Raw genomic sequence first — 7,693 nt, 5'->3', positions numbered from 1 at the left:
GTCGTGCACCGGAGCTTTGCGTCATAACCCCACAGCCACCACTGCGCTTGCGTGGACGGTTGCCTATACTTGTATTTACACATTGCCTGTTTCTATAGTCACATAACTATATGTCGCACCACTAAGCAGAGTTCAGTGTGTACAGTGCCAAACTATCTGGTTTCGGCGGTTGAGGAACACCTAGTAGAACTGTTCTTGAACAGCAGCGCCGGGTGAGTATTTTTCTAATCGTTGCGAATAGTTTAAACAAACAGTACGCGCAGCAACCGGTGAATCCAGATGCCGAGACAACTCGATGGCGAAGGTGTTCCGCGATTTCATTCCAACACTGAGAAAACTTAACCACTCGTGCATATATATCTACATCTCAATAGATAGCGCCAATCGGCACTAGTCCGTGCTACATGCTTCAAGCTCTAGCCCTTCCTGATCTTACTTTTCCCTGTGTAGAGCTACTGACATTTTGGTCTCTTTTATTCCTCGAAATGATTTACACTGCTAAACGCGTAAATGATATCAGCGTCAGGCTGATACCATTTATGCGTTGAGCAGTCTAAATCATTTCGTGGTATCTGTTCCGCTGGTATCTGTTCCGCTTAAGGGTGCATATGCTAGTGAACGTGCTACCGAATAATGTGGTACTGTACGCCAGCTGTTTCAGACGTCTCCGACAAGACTACCCCGCATCGTTGTGTTCCTGTGCCCACATGATGGCCATCGCGGTCGAAATAAGGCCCAAAGGCGCTAGCCTTACTGTAAGTTGATGAGAAGAACATTAACATCGGTAGAGGACACCATGCGCGGAGCACTAAATTATATATATATATATATATATATATAGCATCCTAGTCAGTGAAACCGTATATGTTGGGTCGTTTGCTACGGTTGGCTGTGCTTTTCTTAGCTGTTTTCGTCAGGAGTCAATTTCAGAGTGTATAGGTTAGTTCGTTACGGTTCGCCATGCTTTTCTTAGCTGTCTCCGTACTGGATGCAGCTGCAGTGGAACCGGACATCACGAATGCACACGGAGGCTGTCATGGAAATTACGTCGAATACCGTGACAGCGCCCTCCCCCCCTCCCTAGAGCCAGTGAGCAGAAAAATGACAAAGTACGTGTGCAAACTGTGTTTTGTGGAAATGAGTCGCGGCGGCGTTGCTGCAGAGGGCCACCGACCGGTAACTGTTTGCTACAGCGGGCATGATGGATGGCAATTAACCGGGAGCGAGTGACTGAAAAACGCCTTGCAGGGTTTGACGAATTGAGTGTTGCTCCCGTAGGGGCGGGTGAAAGCAAGACAGTCAAAGAATGTACGCGTTTTTTCTGGGTTGTTTGACCGAGCGCGATCGAGCTTTTAAAAACGGGCGCTCGGCATGAGAAGGAGAGTTGTCTGGGCACCGCCCGGCCGGATACCTTGCTGCGAAATAAACGTTGTCCCCCACCAGACGCTGGTTATTCCTTCGCGTGGCCACCGTGCACTCGGGCCATCGAGGGGCACCCTCTCGGACCACCATAATCCCTAACGCTACTATTTCGACATAGTACATCCTCTCCAGCGAGTGCCCCAAATGCAGAACACATACGAGAGAGAGAGTAATAACGCGGGTGTGCATATTGTTGCGGATGAGGCGTTTTTATGTGCAGGTGATGGATGAGAGTCTAGGAAAACAGTCCAGCACCGGTTTCGTTCTGCGCTCCGCACTCAAAAAAATCCGTCGTCCTCTTCTTCTTCCTTTCGCCTCAACCAAGGCATTACAATATGTATTTTTTCCTACTTACGCAATGCTTCGCTCCCACGAACTTTACCAAGGTCTCTCTTCGACTGTCCATTGTACACACACACAAAAAGGAAACAAACCAGTTGTTGAATAAAACGTGTCGTTGCTTAAAACCCACGTAAAAAAGATTGTCCAGGAAAGGGCACAAGTGCTAGTAACCTTGAGGGTGCCGCCACTGTGAAAATACTTCAGATCGTTTGAGGACAGGTTTCTAGATATTGTGTGCACGGTACTCTATAGTCCAATTTAGCGGGTGAAGGAAAGAAGGAGGGGAACCAGACACATTAAAATGGGACTTCCTCCAAATTGGTAATTTAAACATCTGGCCCAAGGTTAAAATAACCAAGGTAATAAAATTTCTTTTGTTAATTAGTCCTCTGATAATCACGTTATTAGCAGCAAAGTATGACCGCCTCGCCAAACAACTTGACTACAGATGCACCACGTCCGCTACACTCATGGCCTTTTTATAAAAAGTATAAATGTTCTACATGAAACCTAGCATATGCGTGGGAAAAAAACATTCTGCAAAAAATTTGGCGCAGGGGTACCTATACATCATGCAGATGGCCGTACACGTGCATGGTTAAGAATCAAGAACGCTAGCTGCTTTCTAAAGAGAAATTCACGGACCATTACGATACTCCCTCATGCGAAATTTGAGCGCGGCACTACACGTGTTTTCATTTCGCGATATGCTCTCTGGCGCGGAAAATCTGTCTGGCGCGGCACGTTGCAAACTGAGCGAAATGTGGCGCGAGTGCCTCGCTAATCGGGAGATCGCAAGAGGCAGTGCGTGGGTGACGCGTCGGTGTGGTTCGCAGCAGCCGCTGCAGACAGACTTCCGCTTATGCAGCACTTTCTTTCCATATATGGCATCGGTGGTGTCATCGGTGAACGGACGAGGCGTGCTACTCTGGCGCCATCTCGTAGCTATTGCTGCCGCAGAGCCCGTGTGGCGCAGCACTACACTTTTCTTCTCACGCTTTCGCCATACCGTCCTCCAGGGATTTCCGCCTCGCGCTCTCTTTTATGTCCCGCTGCCCTCGGCGTTCGCTCTTTCATTCTTCGCTGTGCTCTTTCACTGGGTTACGAAAGACGCCGATGCCGACGGTCGCTGCAGGAACGGGTGCCTAAGAGCTGCGCTCTAAAATGAGAGTGGATGCCACACTGACGCAACAATCCTGCACTCCTTGAACTCTTGCTGCCTCTACTACATCCCCGGTTCGCTGCCACTTATATTTGTGCATGATAGTGTACGTGTCGAACTGCGGTTGGCAACAGCGTGGTGCGACAGTGTGCGTCTAAGTGTCATTCGTGCTATTTGTTCACATTTTTCACACGCTCGCGCAGGCGAATGATCAGTAACGACAAGTGTGTCCATTACGCGGCATGCCACATGATAATGAAATGTAATATACAACAACGATTATTACACATGAGTCATGCTGATGTTGATGCAACTGTGCAGTGTTGCGTCATTTTGTATAGGACTTGATGAGGTTGCTGACTCTTTATACAATTTTGCGTGCGGAACGTGAAAGTGCCAGTTCTGCAGTTAAATAATGTAAATTATAGCCATATTGTATTCCTGACGACGACAAAAGACAGCAACATGAGCTGCAACAGAAAACTCCCCTTTGATGTCATCATTAGACTCGCTCGTGGAGCATATAGGCTTTCTGGCGAGGTTTGTAATCGAGATGGCAACACTTGGAGTGCTCATTTCACAGTACCCATGGGAAGTGCGCAAGCACACTTGCGAACTGGCCAAACCGGGCTGTGTAGCTTGAGCACAGCCATGCACACACAACAGTGAGTCATGCGTTACATTCTTCCCTAACTGAGATGCTCTCCTAAAATCCCTTTTGGTTATAAATTAGGTTGAGGTTTCTGGTGGCTTCCTAACGCATCATGCACTCCAAGTATACCTAGGTGTTCTCTCAATTTTCTGTTTGCTGCTGACGGCGAGAGATTGGTGTTGTGAACGCTCTGAACGCCAACATCGTCTGCCTGATTTCTTTGTCATTAGCTATAAAATGTCATTTGTCATGAACTATAAAAGCGAAGCCTCTGCCATTTTCAAATTTTATATATTTACAATGATTTAGTTCTGAATGTTCCTCTTGGATATAGTACGACAATGCGGATCATTGAAAAAGTGTGCTTAGTCCTTTTTTTTTTGGCATTGTACGAATATACTCAATACAATAAACGTTATAAATAAATTGAAAATATAACCTAATATTGTCAAGTTGTAGTGACGGTGAACGCAATAGCGAAAACTGTGGAGCACAAAGCTATCGTTTCATTGGGTGAACCTGCGCACAGCAAAACGAGTGGCACTCAAAGAATAGCCATAGCTAGCGGCGATCTCAGTAGGCGATCGTCGAGAACTGATCAGCGGGTCAAGCGCGTCAGCGTTCATACATGACTCGTCGAACGTTCCAGCGCAGTCGCTGGTGCCCGACACGACAAGTTGTATCGCATACAATCTGATTAGAAAAATTTCAGCGGTAGCATACACAACAGATTGAATCAACGATAACATTCGAGTAAGTTCCAAATGATGCAGGCACGTCTTATGCTGAGCGATAACTTTCAGTTGTTAGCGGGTGAAATGCAGTCCCCGGAAAAAAAGCATAAATACCTAGACGTGATAATATACTCCAAGTTTATATGCTGTGATCGAGGTCTCTTTCTATATGATGCTAGCCTGTCGGCTTATGAAAATATGCAGTGATCATCATTACCAGAACTGACGTCGACGCTATTTAGTTAGCGGGAACATATGCTAATAGGCAAATCGTACCTCTCAAACTTCTCAATTATCGAGGCCACATATTTAATTTAGCGCAGTTGGTACGTTTACAGAGTACATTAGTACATTTTAGTACATTTCGTACGCTAACAATGCAAACCGCGCGAATATTTCACCAACTACCTTTTCAGCACCCTAAAAATCCTTATAGCCGACATTTCCTCCGAAAATATGATAATGCGTTCCCGTGTTATCGAAATGTTCGATTTATAACGTATTTCGGACCAATACGGAACTTCGCTGAGGTCTGGCTACATGTAACGTCGGATTGGGTACAAAGTATACCGCAACGACTACTTGCACAAAAAATCAGATTTCAAGTGCAAGAATATAATCCATACCTTGAACAGGTCTTAGAAGCAGCGGCAATAACTGCAGAGATGTGGTGCAGTTGCTTGGCGTTAGTTATTTTGAGCGGAGTTGCATTGGAGGTAGCCGTTTGGCAACGTGCTAGGTAAGTTCCTGAAGTCACTGGTTATAATCAATTTTTCGCAGCATCTGTTGTGCTCTGTGCAATGAAGAGAGAAAAAATGGTCCTCATTCTTCATTTTTCAAAAGAACTACTGTGCTTTTACTTTCTGTACGAATATCTCACAAAGTGCGTCCTACGCGGCGCCTATAACCAACGAGACTTTGGCAAGCGCAGAAATTTCGCAGTTCTTTGGCTGTGCTCGAAACGTACAAAAAGGTTCCCATCCATCAAGCAGAACAGGCAGCTTTTCGGATAATCCCGGTTTCGCCGCTACAGAATGGCATCTCAAGAGGAATTCCGTGTCAACCATCAATGGGTGGTAACAACGCGAGAAACTGACAAGAGCTTTTTGAAAATCCACGAAAAGCAACGTAAAGTTTACAGGACTGATAAGCTACGTGGCATTTGTGATTCCTGTTTTCGTGTCGTGTAGGAAAACAAAAGATGAAGTAAGAAAAGAACGACGTACGAGTGGCTTTCGCGTGAAATAGCACGAGTGTAAGCGTTCTGCACTTCGAAATCCAACGTCTGTATGAAGGCGTTGTGTTGACATATCTTAAAGCACCAAGTTGAAAGAAAATATGAAGAACCTCACGGAGAATTACATATTAATAATAAGCGTACTCTGGAGCCTATTTCATTGTAAGCTTATTGTCATTGTGTTTCTACTTTGCTAAGATGAGCCACAGCAAACACCGCGGAGTTCAAGCCAACATTTGCCTACACGAAACACAAATTTTGACGATCTAAAAAAAATCGCTTGTGCGACGCAGGCATGTTCCAGCTGAGCGACTGACTCAAATGGTGGTTGTCGACTCGATTTTCTTAATATAAGTAATGTCTTTTGTGTGCAATCGGAAAATAGATTTTAACTGCCAAAAAAGCCTTTATGCAAAATATATATGCATATATTTGTTGGAAATATTCACATACAACTCGGTATATATATATATATATATATATATATATATATATATATATATATATATATATATATGCGTGTGTGTGCGTGCGTGCGTGCGTGTGTGCACGCTGCCGAGCCGATTGAGTGAAGCACAACAGCTTTCTATACGGCTTTGTCATTTTTCCAGCCCAACGCTGTGGGAGTCTTTCACGCCCTTGAAGACTTTTATAATCCCCACGCCCCGTAGGAACGCGCGCGGCTGGCAAAGCGGTGCGACGTGCGCGTCTCAGCTTCGCAGGAAACCAACCCTTTTACAGAGAAAAATTGCCACAGGCTTATGTAATTGACCTCAATCGAACGAAGATGACGAGAGGATTACGCCGACATCTTCGCCAAGACCGTGAGTGCGTTCGCAATCTCTTCACGGCTCCTTGAAATTTTGAAGCCACGGCGGCCACGCCAAGCCTAGACGCGCCATGCGTTAAGCTAGTTCAGCCTAGGCATCGGCGACTCTGCCGACTTCGCTTCCCTGACCTTCTAGAAGTCCCGAACATACCCATGACCACTCTGCGGGCACCACCGAAGAACCTAAAATGGATTGCTCGTCGGCCCACAAAGCTGTGAAGGCACTGTTGTTTTTCTTGAGGACGACTGGCCAATGTGAACGCTCAGGCCCTCCACGTGCGTGCGCGAGCTCACCGTGTCCGTCATCTCCCCCCCTCCTGTGTCTATATCATCTTTCTATTCCCTCTTTCCCGTCCCCCAGTGTAGGGTAGCAAACCAGACGCATTTCTGGTTAACATCCCTGTCTCCTCTTTCTCTCCTCCTCCTCCTCAGGAGTCTCTAGTCGACTTCAACACCCAATGCCACGGTAGGTCGCTTGCGCGTGGAGCGGCACAAGAAGGCGACGACAACTGGCAATTTGTGACGGGTAAGCACACCCAGAAACGCTCCAATAAGGAAGGTGCCAGACAGCACCAAATCGCCCGTCAAGAGAGCAACGCCAGTAGCCCGTACAGTAAGGATGAAGCATCTGACGGGTTCCGAGCAAGGACTTCTGGCAAGCCTACCTTGCGGCGGAAATTGCCACCGCTACCGAAAAGTCATATCAAAGTAATTGTTAGACCTAAGAATGGCCTAGTATTTAGCAACTATAACAAACACGAATTTGCATGGGCAATAGTCGCTGCATGTGGAGACCCCAGCAAATGCAGACATGAAGACATATTGACAAGACTTCGACATGGATCCAAGATTATCATAGTACGCCTATGGTGAACAGGATGTTGACGCAATACGAAAGCTCGATAAAATAAGCCTCCAAGGACGGATACACGAGGCCAACGCCCCGCGAAGGCGTCCACACGGCGTAGACAGGGGCACCACCTCAGAAGAACTTTCGGCCCACCTCAAGCTATGAACTAAAGGAGTCAAAATTATGCAAGCCAAAATGCTGGGACATACAAAGACAGCGTTCTTAACATTCGATGGTGACTTCTTCTCTCGATATGTGAACTACTACGGGGCGAAGAACGATGCTATCAGCACAAGCCAACCAAGCCAGTATACAAAGTCTGCAACAGGCTCGGTAATCGCTCCGACGTTTGCCCTCAACCAGAGAACGGTGCGTGCGAAAGATTTGGGAAGGATAATCCAGAAGCAGGCCACACCTGTGAATTACAGTGCGCCTTATGCGGAGAGGCACACCAAACTGGTCACA

The sequence above is a fragment of the Dermacentor silvarum genome, chromosome 2 (genome assembly GCF_013339745.2).
Source record: "Dermacentor silvarum isolate Dsil-2018 chromosome 2, BIME_Dsil_1.4, whole genome shotgun sequence".
Taxonomy (NCBI): domain Eukaryota; kingdom Metazoa; phylum Arthropoda; class Arachnida; order Ixodida; family Ixodidae; genus Dermacentor; species Dermacentor silvarum.
Note: the sequence above shows the minus strand (reverse complement) of the source record.